Source organism: Crocodylus porosus, unplaced genomic scaffold (genome assembly GCF_001723895.1).
Source record: "Crocodylus porosus isolate Cpor-Errol unplaced genomic scaffold, CroPor_comp1, whole genome shotgun sequence".
Lineage (NCBI taxonomy): Eukaryota > Metazoa > Chordata > Crocodylia > Crocodylidae > Crocodylus > Crocodylus porosus.
The window spans coordinates 16,164,609-16,180,079 of NW_017728924.1; the positions used below are offsets into that span (position 1 = coordinate 16,164,609).

At 42.6% G+C, this 15,471-nt stretch overlaps 1 protein-coding gene across 2 annotated transcripts in view; it reads left to right on the forward strand.

Annotated features, from left to right (window-relative positions):
* Positions 1-15,471, forward strand: part of AMMECR1 (Alport syndrome, mental retardation, midface hypoplasia and elliptocytosis chromosomal region gene 1) — a 116,224-nt gene that overhangs the window by 35,224 nt on the left and 65,529 nt on the right. The gene's annotated exons all lie outside the window — the stretch shown is intronic.

A 15,471-nucleotide genomic window follows, 5' to 3' on the forward strand; every position in this document is an offset into this window, starting at 1 on the left:
GGGGGAGGGGGGGTGCTCCCACTGCTGTGCACAACCTGGGGGAGGCATGAGAGGCACATGTCCCCTGGATTTGTGTGTAGGGCAGAGGTGGGTTGCTGCTGCACATTGGGCTCTGCGCCACACTGTCTTTCCTGTGGAAGTCACGTGTTGGCTGCGCTACACGTCCTCTGCCTGACTGGCAGCAGGAGGCACAGCATGGTGTCGCACGGCTCCTGGGGCAATGCCAGCGGGGTGCATAGCCCAGCACGCCTCCACCCTACGCACAAATCCAGGGGATATATGCTACCCATGCCTTGTCTGGGGGTGCGCACAGTGGCAGGGACCCCCGCCCATGCTCTTGAGCCACAGCTTTGTCCCACAACCCGTCCCTGGCCCTGCCTCTGTCCCACTCCCTCCCTTATCACTGAGGCCTTGATCTGCCCCCCTGCCTTTTCTCTCCCCCATGCCCCTTCCCCCTCACAGACTTACCTGCTGGGCTGTCTGTGTGTGTGTTTTTCTACCCCTCATTCGCAGGCTACAGCATCCCCAGCCCTGCTGCTTCCCCTCACTACTGACCCACAGTACCCCACATCCTGCAAGGGCATGCAGGAAACTCCTTCCCTGGGCTCCAAAGCCCACACACGCACCCATAGCCCCCACTCCTTCACAAATATCCCCCCCACACACACACACACCTCACACCCACCTCCCAACAATATAAAGTGATGTTGCGTAACTTTGAGTTTTTCTGTGTGCAATTTTGATCTTTTTGCTGTGTGATTAAGATTGTGATTAATTGCAACTAATTTTTTTTTAGCATGCAACTAATCAAATTTCACGATCACATTTTTAAATTGTTTGACAGCCCTACTTATTACTGGATTAAGACTAACAAGTATTCTCATGCTGAATTCAAACTCTTAATGTTCGTAACTCTTAAACACCTTTTTTTTTCCTCTGGTAAGCCTTGTAAAATTATTTGAAAGGTACAACACGAACATGACCTTACTAAAACCTGTTTCTTATTGTTAAGAATTTGCTTGTAAAAAGAGGCAAAGTAAACATTTATAATTGTGACAGGGCAGTAAACCTGCCCTGCCATGAAATCCCGAAGGAACAAAGAAGAAAGAACAACTTACTGCGGGGAGCCCAGGCAGAGAGAGGAGATGTGGAAAAACTGAGTTGGTGAAACACCGTGAGAAGACCTGGATGATGATTAGCTTGGTCAGCTGCAAGAGCCGGGGAGGCAGCCAGTGGGAAGCTGCCGCTGCCAATGCAGCTGACCAATGTGGGGGAATTAAAGGGACACCAAGGAGGCAGACAGGGTTGGTCTGGAAAGGAGCAGCCCACGTTGAGGACCCCACGGGTGCACAGTAAAATGGCAGCAGCAAGGGACCGACCACAGGAGGAACTAAGAGAAGAGTCCCAGTGAACCACGTACCTGTGGAGGCAGGCAGATGAGACAACTGCAACATCTCGGCTGGTGAGTCCGATCCAGGTGGGGTGAGCAGCCTCTCCAGAGATCTGGAAGAAAGAAGAGATGGGGATGCATGTGGGAGTGAGTTTGAGGCATTGCTCCTAGTCGACCGAGCCCTGAAGGATAAGGGCTGGGAGGGACTGTGAGATGGTGGGCTTGGGACCTGTACAGGGAAGAGCAGGGGGAGTGCTTGGGAACCAGGAACAAGATATGGAGAGCCAGACCAGGGGGAGGTGACTCCTGTAGGGGAGAACTGTGCTGGCCATATTTATAACAACAGGTGTGGCATGGGCAAGGTATGGGGATGGTGGAGCCCTGCAATGAGGAGCCAACCTCCTAAGTCCCAGAGCTGTCTCATAGGACTGTATACATTGGTGGTTCCTTCCTTTCTATCAAAGTCATGGCAGGCGAGTGCAAATAGACTGTCCGGTCAGGTGTGAGACCCCAGCTCTGTCAGTGGCACGGCTAAACCTTTCAAAATAATTAGTGAAGTTTTATTTTGGTACTTCAGAGATCCAGTTTGACCGTTACTATTGTGAAAATACTAAGCAGTAATACAACCTCAAAAAAACTCGTAAATGGGCCATCAAACAAAGTGATGAAAGAATCTCTTGATTAGTCCCTTAATTCATATTTAATTTTTCCTTAGATTTTTAAGGTCATTGCTGAGCTGTATTTCTTGCATTGTGCATCAGTAAGAACAGTGATGAACAACATGTTCTATTCCTCTACTACATTAGAGGAACTTAGATTTATTACAACCAACAAAGTGTGTGCACACCAAATAGCAGTTCAGCATATTAATGACTTAAGAATGAACTGAAAAATAGGGACAGTGTTTTTCACAAGCTAATAAGGTAAATTAACTGTATTTCAAAATTGCTTTTTATTTTAAGTAATATCCTTATTCTGTGTTGCTTATTTCAACTATTAAGGTATTAGGTTAAGTGTCATATAATAGTTTAACTATCTGTGACCTAATATTTTTCAGTTGCACATTAGCCCCTCAACACCCTCCTGCCAAAGTACCGTTATTGTCTAAAGCAGGGGTGGCCAGCCTGTGGCACAGGTGTCATAAGCATCATGGGCAACCTCTGTATGGCATGTGGTAGACTGGGGAGGGGACAGGCAATACAGTGGCAGATAGGGCAGGGAGCAGAAAGTAGAGCAGATGGTGGGGAGTGGGGAAGGGATCAGAGTGGCACTAGGCAAGGTTGTGGGGATAATCTGGCTACCTACCAAAAAGATTGCCTCCCCCCATTCTAGCAGTTGGCAACATTTCCCTGTGTTCAGCCCAAAAGACCCATCTTGGGGCTCAGGTGGGCCTGCGCTACAGCTGCTTTTTCACCCCAGCACCTACCTAGCTGCAGTACAGCATCAGCAAGCTTTCTGCCGTCCAGCCACGCAGCTGCCTGCCCACAGCATCGGCAAAGTTCCTTCCTGCCGAACACCACTGAAGCCCCAGGCAAGAGGACCAGATCCAACCTGATCCTAGCCCTGGTCTAGAAGGGCTACCATGATAGCCTTTGAAGCGGAAGAGTGATTCATGTTTCAGGAGAAATGATGGCATTCACAGTGTTGTAGCAGGGTTGTGAAGAGGAAATGCTGTTTTATACAGATAAATGGCATAAATCTCCTTGCTATTACTAGGATTCTTTAATTGCCTGAAGATTGTGGTTAGTATTGCCAAGGAGAAACAGAAAAGTAAAGAGTATGTATACTTATGTTCACACATTTCATCTAAAAGGTGACTTGAATGCACGGTACTTATCAGTTTTGTTTGTTTGTTTTTTACATTTAACCCAAATGAGTTGGTTACTAAAACGTTTTAATGTTTTAACTTAATCGTGCAATATCATTGCATTAAAATATACCATATGAATAGCATAGTATGGCCTTATTAGGAAAAAAAAAGCCTGCAAATTTTCTATCCATATGGCAGTCTATAATAATAAATACTAAGCTTCAAATACAATCAACTTGATAGTTCAAAGGTTTTTCAGAGAATTCATGTAATGAGAAGGGTAAAGAAAAATAGAAGTGGTGGTGTGCACTTGTAACTCCTTTCAGATATTTGCAGCTCATATATAGTCAAGTTCCACATTTTATCAACTGTTTGGCAGCGTGGGTTGATTGATTTAAATCATTCTGATTTCACTCTTGATCTTGATTTGCATTTTTGTTTTTTAGTTATTTTCGTAAAGGGAGGTTGCTTTTCGTGGGTCATAACTATTAGCATATGCTTAGCTGCAACAGTGGTCATCTGCACACTACATTTGGAAGGTGTTTTGGTTTGCTAACCCAGAGGACACACTACAGCTATTCACATTTATTTAAGCAGGTCTGTAATGTAACATGCTCATGAGGGTTAAAATGGTAAATGATGCGTTTCTCTTTTACTGGTGTTGGGTTTTTTTGATTTCTCTGATTTGTTTGAACTTCTTTTGGATGTAAATTAGAGTTCAACTAAAATTCACGAAAACAGTTGCTGATTAGATCAGTGTGCTGGGTACATAAGGGAAATGAGTTTATCAAAACATGTCTCATTTAAACCAAATAACTTTAATCAGTGCAATACCTGTAGTTAATACATTAATACATTGAACCAATTGTTTCTGGTCAGTGTGTTCTACAGCAAGGGTATCCAGCTGGTGGCCGATAAGGAGTTAACATGCAGCCCCCAAACTCCCACCCATCCGTTGCTGCCCCTGTTGCTCCCCCTCCTTCTCCTGGCATCCCTGCTGGGGGCCAGGGCAGGTCAGCGCAGCCCATGTCGTCAGGGAAATTGGTAGGCCGGAGTACCTGTGTAGCACAGTGTACTGGGGGAGCCCACAGGGAGCTCAGGTGAGGTACGATGTCACACTGTGTGCTGGTGAGGCTCACCTGCCTGTTCATGGTGCATTGGGAGAGTGCCTGCCTGTGTGGTGTGATGGAGCACCCACCCACCCATACACACAGTGCACCTGTCTCTGCATGTAGGGTGCAACCTAGGGAGCCCGTGACCTTGCTAGTGCTCAGCCCCTATGGTGTGTAGTTCCACTGATGTGGCCTCTGGGGCATGCAGGGCCTAGCTGTGTTCTATAGGATGCTGAAACTACTACATTTTCTCTTGCCTTATTTCTTCTATTCAGAAATTGGCAGAGGAAGCCAAGTCTATTTTTTCTGTTTCTGATCAGTTTTTTTCAATTTTCAGTGAAACAGTCATTGAACTAAACTAGTTAAATAAACTGAAATAAAATATTTACCCTGCATCTGCAAGAGGCTGTCTTTGGCTATAGCTGATTCAGCAAATCCTGGTTGTGGTCATACTAACAAATTACAATGAATTTAACAGGGGACAAAGAGTTACTGTGTGCATCAGCTACTCTGGTAACTGTCTGTGTGCCGCCGCATGCCCTCCCCCCGTTCCACAGCAAATGAACCTGAACTCGTAATTTATCATTTGTGATAAAACTGGGCACTTAGTTACTATGGACTGGTTGACACATGGTAAATCCTTGCTCTGGTTTACTGTAACTTGCTAATTTTTTATCCCTTCTAGTTCCAGGTGCTCAGGCAGCAACTTTGACTACCTCAATGGTTTGACTTTTTTTTACAACTTTAGCAGCAGATGCACACTCCTGTTTGTTTAATTTTAAAATATGTAATAGATTGTAGTAATTATAAATCTTAATATAGGTTACCATATTAATACTTAAATTAGAAAATAAATCAATGATCTGACTTCTAGATTTTTTTACATCTCTTTTAACTATTCTGCTATGAAACAAATATCTAGTGCAACGTAACAAATTGTGCTGGTGAGTGGGAACAATTGATAGACTAGAAGTGCATTTTTATTTTAATCCTGAAAAGACCAGCAGAAGCCTAACTGTAAAGTTGTATTCTGTCAGTATTTTCATTGTACCCAAGTACAGCAATGGTGTTCAAACCCTGCTCTTTCAGTTTCTTTTTTTATCCATTTCTGTAAATGCCTGTTCTGTGATTTAAGGCCCTCTCTCTATGAATCCCACTTCAGAGCTTTGATTAAATGGCTTTCGTAGTATTACTGAAATTAGTAAGATTGTGCTGTTTAAAACACGGTGCCTACCTGCTTTTTAACCACTAAAAAGTATACAAAAGGGAAAACAAGAAATTCATACTGGCTCAGGTTTTCTGTAGCTCAGGAGGAAAATGGCAAGCCCCAGAAACACACCAGTGTTTGAGAAAAGGGGAAAGGAACTCGTAGGTGGATGATATGGGATTAGGGAAGACGCAACTAATGCCCAGTTTGGGAGTAACATAAACTTCCTTAGAAACTCTACTAAGGAATTTGTAACTGTCCTTGATGGTGGTTTTCATTTGTTTCTGTAAATGAATGTTTTCTGTTACAAATTTTGACTTGCTCAAGCTAACACAATAAATGGTTTCAGAACTGGCTGATCTCAGTTCATGGCATCCAGTGTTGCTCTATAATCTCTACACAGCATTGACTTTGGTGTCATGATTCTGGTAAATTCTAAATAGGACGTATTAGTATTTACCACTGTGTTTTTCACTGATGTAAGTAAATGTGTCCACTACTAAGTATTACTGAATTTACAATTGTATTACGCTGGACTGCTGATAGAGATACGAATAGAGTATCTTCAGGAACCCTACTTAGGGAGAATTAATAGGAGAGAAAAATACTCTTGAGAGATCTCAAGTAAAGACAAAACCCTAATTTCCACCCAAGGTTAAAAATCAGCATGCCATGATGATGTTTCACAGTACTTTGAATATCCATTGAGCTTATACCAAGTGGAAGCAATTCTTATCAAATCAGTGAGCACATCTCTAATGTTCATGGAGTTGAAGCAAAGCATCTTTATTCTGTGGACACTTTTTTCCCCACACACATTCCATTTTTATTGTTTTGGAGCATACCCAATCTAGGTAATTACTCATGCATAGAAGTATTTCATTAACTGAGAAAAGAGTGTAATGTAAACATGCATATTGAAAAGTTTGTGTTCTTTGTTCCTTTTTTTTACCAGTAGATTTAATTGAATGATAATTTGATCTCATGTCTCTTTACATTGACAGAATTTTATTTTTAAATGCATCTGCCTGATAGTAGAAGTATGACAAGGCCTTGCTTCATTGACTCTTGCTGTGATAGCTGGTTTATGACTAAAGTAGCTTTGAGTATTTTGCCTTTAATCTAAATGCTTCCAGCAACAGTGCATAGCAGTAGATCTCTGGTAATTTTAGATCATTTCAGTTGTAAATCATTAACAGGAATGCCAGTGGTGTTAGTGAACGTGCTGCTGGAGAAGGGACCCCTTTCCTACACTTTCTTTCAACATGCTGTGTATGTCAGTTGCTACTCAAGATGGCACTCTCCTCATGCCAAGTTTGAAATATCCCTGTGTTTGAGGTTATTAATTAATGAAAACATGGGGAAGGGGGCAGAAAGGTAAAGTAATTAATTTAGAGTAACAATTGCAATATGTTAGCGAAGCTGAAGAAAGAATTCTCATGTGCACTATAGATGACAGGGTCTTAAACCCTTAGGCTTGGATGACATTTTCATAGACAGACTGTCTATACCACTTGTAGTTCCATTTCATCCTTGCAGCAAGGGCAGCAATTGTTTATATAGTTTGGCAACTGGAAATGAGGAGGAAAGCAAATAATATATGATCAGCCAGCTGTTTGTGGGCCACAGTCTGAGAACCTCTTACAAAGCTTGCTTTCTTACTAGATCTATTTAGATTAGAGCAATGTGAGATTTTTTTGGCAAACAGTAAATTTCCAGAAAAGCAGCTTCGTTCCTCCTGAAACTACATGTGAATCTGCCAGATAGTTTTGGCTGGAAAATATTTTTTTCAAAGCTAGTAGTACATCATATCCTGTCGTAATCCAAAAGATGAGTGGCTTGGATGCTCACTTAATACACAGGCACTTCTACACATGCTCAGGGGAGGCGGTGGCAGTGCTTTAGGGTGACTCAGAGGGGTGCTCTAATTAAAGCACTGCATTATGTCATGTATCAGCATTCCTGTGCTTCAGAATGGCAGCAGTGGTGATGAGCTTTAGTTCAAGTGCTCCTGCTGCCACTTTGAAGCATGGGGACCTGACACACAAAATGCGGGAGGCTGCTGGAGTGTGATAATTACTATGCTTGAGCTGACTCGATTAATCAAGTCTGCTCTGGTGTGCTGTAATTACAATGCATTGGAGCAACTTCTGTGCTAATGTACCGGCACCCTTTGGAGACCTAGGTTCAGTTTCTTCCTGTACGTGAGACCAAGTTAGTGACTATTTTAGAAAAGCTGGATGTGTACAGATCCATGGGGCTGGATGCAATGCAATGCAGCCAAGAGTGCTGAAGGAGTTGGCTGATGTTTTTGCAGAGTCACTGGCCATTATCTTTGAAAACTCATGGCAATGAGGGGAGGTCCCAGACAATTGGAGACGGGCAACTGTAGTGCCCATATTTAAGAAAGGGAAGAAGGAAGATCCCAGGGAATTGCAGTAAAGTGAGACTCACCTTAGTCCCCAGAAAAATCATGGATTGGGTCCTCCAAGAATCTATTTCTAAGCACATGGAGGAGAAGAAGGTGATTAGGGGTAGTCAGCATGGATTCACCAAAGGCAAGTCATGCCTTGCCAACCTGATTGCCGTTTATGACGAGATAACTGGCTTAGTGGATGCAGGTAAAGCAGTGGGTGAAATATACCTTGACTTTAGCAAGGCTTTTGATGCAGTCTACCACAGCATTCTCCCAAGCAAGCTGAGGGAGGTATGGGTTGAATGAATGAATGGACTGTAAGGTAGATAGAAAGTTGGCTGGATGATCAGTTTCAATAGCTAGTAATCAATGACTCTATGTCTAGTTGGTAGCCGATATCAAGTGGAGTGCCCCAGGGGTCGGTCCTGGGGCCAGGTTTGTTCAACATCTTCATTAACCATCTGAAAGATGGCATAGAGTACACGCTAAGCAAGTTCTCAGATGACCCCAAGCTGTGGGGTGTGGTAAACTGGAGGGTAGGGCTAGTATTCATAGTGACCTAGACAAATTGGAGGACTGAGCCAAAAGAAATCTCGTGAAGTTCAACAAGGACAAATGCAAAAGTCATGCACTTAGAACGGAAGAATCCCATACACCACTAGAGCCTGGGGGCTGACTGGCTGGGCAGCAGCTCTGCAGAAAAGGACTTGGGGTTACAGGGGAAAATAAGCTGAATATGGGTCAGCAGTGTGCCCTTGTTGCCAAGAAAGTTAACAGCATACTGGGCTCCACTTGGAGGAACATTGCCAGCAGATCGAGGGAAGTAATTATTCCACTGTATTCTGCACTGGTGAGGCCACATCTGGAGTACTGTGTCCAGTTTTGGGCCACCTGCTACAGAAAGGATGTGGACAAGGTGGAGAGAGTCTGGTGGAGAGCAACGAAATGGTTCAGGGGCTGGGGCACATGACTTCTGAGGAGAGGCTGAGGGAACTGGACTTCTTTAGTCTGTAGAAGAGAAGACTATGGGGGGATTTGATAGTAGCCTTTAATTACCTGAAGGGGGTTTGAAAGAGGATAGAGCTGGACTGTTCTCGGTGGTAGCAGATGACAAAATAAGAAGCAATGGTCTCAAGTTGCAGCAGGGGAGATTTAGGTTGGATATTAGGAAAAGCTTTCTTAATAGGAGGGTGGCGAAGCACTGGAACAGGTTACCCAGAGAGGTGGTGAAATCTCTGTCCTTGGAGGTTTTTAAGACTCAGCTAGACAGAGCTTTGGCTGGGATGATCTAGTTGGGAATGATCCTGCTTTGAGCAGGGGGTTGGAGTAGGTTACCTCCTGAAGTGCCTTCCAACCCTAGTTTTCTATGATTTTATGAGGGGCTTCTTACCCACATCTTCCACCTCCCAGGCTCATCTTCTAATCTCCAGTCTATCCAGTATTCTGGGCTGAGGTGTTCTTTATTTCTCCAGTTGACATTGTTCTGCTTCAGACATTCAGTGTAGCAAGGGCTTGGATCTAGGCATCTCTCAGGTCAGTGTCTAACCATGACACTAAAAGTGATTTCAGTGCCTCCTGTTGGAGCTGCTTTGCTCTGTGTAAAATAGTTAAATATTTATTGAGAGTGATTCTCTGGGCTGCTTGTCAGTATGGTCACCAGGGAAGTTCATTGATCTGCTCCAGTGAATGTTAACATATTTACACAAAATGAAAGAGTGTCAGTGGAAAAGATAGAGTACCCTCCAGTGCCCTGTCTTGGGAAGTGGGAGATCTGAATTCAGATCTGCTCAGGAAAGCGACAGAAGAGGCATTTAGCTAATATCTCCCAACATCCTGGATAAGTGCCCGTGGTTATTGGAGAAAACGGAAGACCTCCTCTCTCACTTGGGTGAATCTAGCTTCCCCATCCCCCAGTTCGGCTTCCAGACTGAAAGTTTTTTTTCATATAGCTATAGTTTAAATATATTTATCCTTCCAAGAGTTGTAGTTTGGCTCTTTGAACCTGTGATCAGCACAGTTCTGTATCAGTTGGCAAGCTTATTGGTGACTCATTAGAGGTTTCAAGGTATGTGGAAAATGCTGTAAGTTTTAAAAGGTTAAACAAACAGGGAAGAAACCAAGAATGCAACTTAAATAAAAAGCTGAAGAAGGTTGTAAAAAAGTTGGCTTTTGGTTCCTGCAAAGTGCCTCTAGTTCATATTATTGGGGGTTTTGTAACATTTTTGTTTGATGTAAAAATAAAAACTCTCCCTCGTTTTGAATGACAGGAAAGACTTAATGTTTCAGAGATTATTAGTCAGGAAATGTGATCATAAAATGTATCAGATGAGGTATTTCTAAGGGGGTCAGGGGTATTAATACCATTGTAAAGGGCCCTAGTGAGACTTCATGTAGAATACTGTGTACAATTCTGGCTGCCTATGTTGAGGAAATATTAATTCAAGCAAGAGAGGTGCCCAGAAAGGCTACTAGGATAATCGGGGAATGGGGAGCCTGTCTTACCAGTGGAAACTAAAAGACCATTCCTTGTTTAGCTTAGCAGATTGAAGGCTGAGCAGGATATGATTTTTGTCCTATAAATGTATACCTTTTTTACAAACACCAAGAAAGGTAAAGAACAAAGGTAAAGGCCAAGAACAAATGGGCACATTCTGGCTATAAGGAAATTTAGAAGGTGGTGTCTAACTCTCAGGGGAGCAAGGGTTTGGGTCAGCCTTCCAACAGGGGTGTAGTAGTGGTAAGAAATACAGCTAGTTTTAAGATGGAGCTTAATACGTTTATGAACAGGTTTATTTGATGTTTGTCCTCCTACTGGGCGCACCGTGGACTTAGTGGCACTTTCATTCTTGTTTTTCTTATGTCCCCACCTTGGGTACCACTTGGATTTTCCAGTCTAACCACCTGCATTAGCATGACCTGTAAAATTTCAACCAGTAATTCCTACTCTTAGCTCAGCACCTGGTGATCAAACTGGAATTTAACTGTATAGCTGCATTCTTATTTAAAGCTCTGCTCATCAATACTGTACATCTTTCAGTGATCCATGTAAAAGCAACCCATCTAAAATTGCCATTTATTAATTCCAGAAGGAATTCCCATTTGATTAAAAAAAAAAATAGAGTGTAAAATGTAACTAAGTAAACAAAGAATATCTGCTTCAACAAATTCTACACGTCCACAAAGTGGCATACAGCCAGTAAGTCTCATAATCCTACTATAAAGGGCACACGAATAATCCTGAGCTCCAACTAGAATCTTATTCACACTTGCCTCTGAGCAAGGGGAAGACAGCGTAGTGGTGCTGGAAGTAACCTGATCATCATTTTCTTGATTAAAACAAGACCACTTCCCTGGAAGCTGTGTGTTAGTTAATACACAAGTTATTGACCGCAACATGGAGGTAACTGGGTAAAATACTAGTTTATTATACCAGATTTAGACTAGATGAGATTATGGTTATTTCTGGCCTTCTAATATAAAGGAAGAACAGGAGGAACAATGAAAAAATGTCTAGAGCTATCCAGTTCCTCTTCAGATTTGTCAGGTACCCAAAAAAGTGTGAGCCCTGAAAATCTAAAAGTAAGAAGATAGAATATTTTTAGCTTCTTCCTCAGTTCGTCAGCCCTGAAAGGAACAGACTCTTGCTGGTCTGACTAAGGGAAGAAGAAAGAAGTTTTAGACATGGAAGATAATCTCTTTTAATGCTTTACAAAATTTCAGTATGTAAAGTTTCTTTCAGCTGAGAGAGAACTTTTAGAAAAGCAAAGATTTTAATGTGGCTGCAGCTGCCTACCATATTTACTCAAATCTATGACAGATTTCCTTCCCCACCTTTCAACATGGGGAAGCCCCTCATTTTAGATCCAGGGGGAGGGGGGCAATGGCTCCAACTCTGACTCTGAGCCCAGGATCAGAGTTAGTTGCAGCCCCTGCTCGCACCATTGTGCCCCCCCATAGCCTCTGCTCTCCCTGCCTTTGCTCTTCCCACACCTTACCTTCCACTCAGCCCTAGCTTCTGCTGAGGCCCTGCTGTAGCTGAGTGCAGGGAGCACAGAGTATGTCCTGCGTCTGGCCCCGGTGTGGCCACACAGTAGCAGCAGCAGCTCTGGCCCCTACTCTGGGGCTGAAACTGCTGCAGCCACAAAAGCTGCTACATAACTGGGCTGGGGCCAGAAGCAGCATGCTCTGTGCTTCCTGCCCCCAACTGTAGTGGAACCCCAGCTGGAGCTGGAAGGGGAGGGTAAGTGGTGGGGGGGGACAGGTAGGAGGAGTGCAAATTGTGGAGCGGGCAGCAGGGGATATAGGCAGTGGGGGGAAAGAAAGCTGGAGGAGCAAGCAGTATGAGTGACAGGCAGCAGGGGTCAGGCCACTTGGTGACTGCTGCCTGCTCGCCTACCAGCTACACTCCTGCTGCTGCTTGCCCCACTGCAGTGGTGGTGGGGGGAGGGTGCATTTAAGATGACCCTCTAATGATTAGATTCTATATATGGAAAATTATAACAATTTTATAAAAGTTCCCTATCTAGAGTCTAGTTATTGGCTGTGGTTGTCATAAATTCAGTGTCATCTTGGATTCAGGTAAGTATGGTGATTACTTTCTTGTAAATTATTACGTGAAGAAAATGGAGCAATTTACGAAATTCAGGTTTTATCTTCATGACCAGTTCGTGGGCCTATGACTTTAGGTAACTACTTTCCGATTACATAGCAGCTAAACCTGATAATGATCAATAGGATAGTTATTGCCACCTGTCATTTTACCATTGGCCTGTTTTTTTTTAAAAAGTCTTTGTTTTATTTTCACATGAACTGTGACAGTCATGCAAATGAAGAGGTTTTAATGACTGATTATCTACCATAAAGAAACTGAAAAATAAATTAAATGTCTATCTATCTGAAATTAAAATATGTTTTAATCTCTGAGGCTTAAGAGAAGGGAGGGATGAGAGGAAGATATCCTCTTTTTTACAGAAGAGAAATTTTTGGATGCTTTTCGGTCTAGTTTTCCAAAAGAGGGAGTTTCTTGTTGTGAAAAGTAGAGGAAGAAGTCTGTTGTTATAAGATCTGTGAAATGTTATATTCAGTCATGATTTTGCACTTCTATTCTCAGCTGACAGCAGAAGAATTTATTGTTACTGCTGTTTCTCTTGAGGCAACCGTTTTCAACTTTGTTGCTATTCCTAGATCCATGTATGGATTGTCCTGTTCCATTCTTTAGCTCAGATAGGATCTACCTTGTTCCAGTCGTTTTATTATTTCTGGAGTGAAGTGACCACTGTAAGGATATTTTTTAATAGAAAACTTAATGCAAAACTTGGTGGACTCAGCTTATCTCAGCCTTGCCTCTGCAGCCTGAGAGGGCAATGAGTTAAAGATACTTTGGGTAAGGAAGCATCTTCAGGAGTGCATGAGGTAGTAGCAGCTGGTTTAGATAAATCGGTGTACCTTAGTGTATCAGCTTTAGTACAATACAGCTGATGTGTTAGGACCAGGTCTGACATGTACTTATGCCACAATGGTCTGGTCCATTCACAAACTTGCCTCAAAAGCTGAAGTTACTTGATGTGAACAGTGTCTGGAGGATGGAATGGAGGTTTCCACAATTTCTGCAACATAGACCACTTAATAGACACTGTTCTATCTACATCTTTACCATCTGGGGCCCCAATTTTGACTATATTTCATATTTATGGCAAACTGCTTATATGAAAGAGACAAACAAGGGTGTGCTAGGTCTGGAATACAGATGCTCAACTTGCTGGGGGAAGAGCAGAGTATTGTTACTCTTCTTTCCAAAACTTTCATCTCTTCCTTTGTAGCCCCCTGCACGTGCCAGCATCTCTGGGACAAGAAATTTAATTTTAAAGTTCAGGACAGTGAATGGATCAGGGACCATGTGAACTTCCTTTCCTGCTGCCCAGAATTCGTCAGTATCTTTGTACTTCTTTGGTTTTATGCACACCTGACTCTCCCCAGTCACAAAATCACATTATTATTTTTTCTTTTTTCAAAATGTTCCCATACCCAGACCCTGTACTATTAAACTCAGAGTTCTCATTCTCCCCTTGGCTCCTGTGTCCAGGTTCTCTCTCATGACATTCCCAATGTGCCTGTTCCTCCTTCATCAGACATCATTAGCTGCTACCCCAGGAATCTTTTGCCACTGCATTTTATTCTTATCTCCTCTAGTTTCTGTCCATATGCCCAGCCGTGCCCTATATTTTTGAGCCAAGTTCTGTCTCTTTCCTTACTTGTCTAAGTGCTGGCCCTGTGTGAGAACAAGGAGCCTGGAACAAATGCCTGATGTAGGAGAGCCAGGCCATACTGTAAGCCAGAGACTATAGTTTGAGGCCAAAATTCAGTCAGCTGAATGTAATGCTCCAGTGCAGTTTAGCAGAAAGTAAGTCATAAAATAATTTGATTTAGATATGCAGAATACGTTGCATAACAGTGAACTTCGAGGTTAAAATTGCATTCGGTATATTTTACCAACATTGTTAAAATAGGCATTGTTAAATTTCATTAATCAGTTTTGGTTTTCCTGCATGCTGTTCCCATGTTCCTCTCCAGCAATGAGTAGACTGGAAAATTTCAAGTCACTGTAATTTGCTGGCTTTTATACTTCGGCCCAGTGTTGTAGTGTTCTGAGAAAAGCTTTGAATCAAAGAATTGTGGTTGCCTGCCTGCCTGCCCTCCTCCATTTAAATATTTTTGTTTATTGATCTTTCATCTTCAATTGAGTCAGCGTATGTTTTTTGTTCTAAGCTATCTGATGTGTGTACAGTTCAGTCAGTGTATCTGAATATTGTTTTAAGGTGAGCACACTGTCACACCTAAGAATGTAGAATATCCATGCATACTGCGTAATTGTGCTGAGTGAGAGAGAGGCCTTGATTGTGTAATTACCTATGCATGTGCTTAACTTTGTATATATGAGTACTTCTGTTAATTTAAAATAGAGTTCTCCTTTACAAGAGTGTGCCTATATGCCACTGAAGTTGAATCACAGAGCCTGGTGAGGACAAGAATTCAGATTGCCTCACAGTAAATTGATAAGAGGCTCGGTTTAAAGAAGTAGAGGATTAAATTTTCCTGCCATTCTCTGAAATTTCTGAATGATGGAAAGGGATGGAACACAGCATTAGAGTAGCTTTTTTAAATCTTACCTGTATGACTGTTCACTTCAGCAGAGTAGCTATTGATTTTTTGTTTTGTTTTTTGAGAGGGGGCCTGGATCTTTGAGAGGCATTTGACTGCAATGAGCATTTGCAAAATTGTTATGGTAAGTGTTGGTGAGCAGAGCTTGCACACCAGCTGTTAGTTAAGGTGTAGAACTGTTTAAGGCTTTTGTGCAACACAGAACACGGAAGCTGTTGCTCTGGCTGGCTTCAGAATTGGATTCTTTTCAAAGAAGATATTGCGCTGGCCTTTGCTCTGCTGCACTCTTCATCTTTACGAAGCTGGGCTGCTAAAGCAAAGCTGACTTTGGATCTCATAGAATATTTCTTTTGTGCAGACTTATATTTTTAGCCTGCA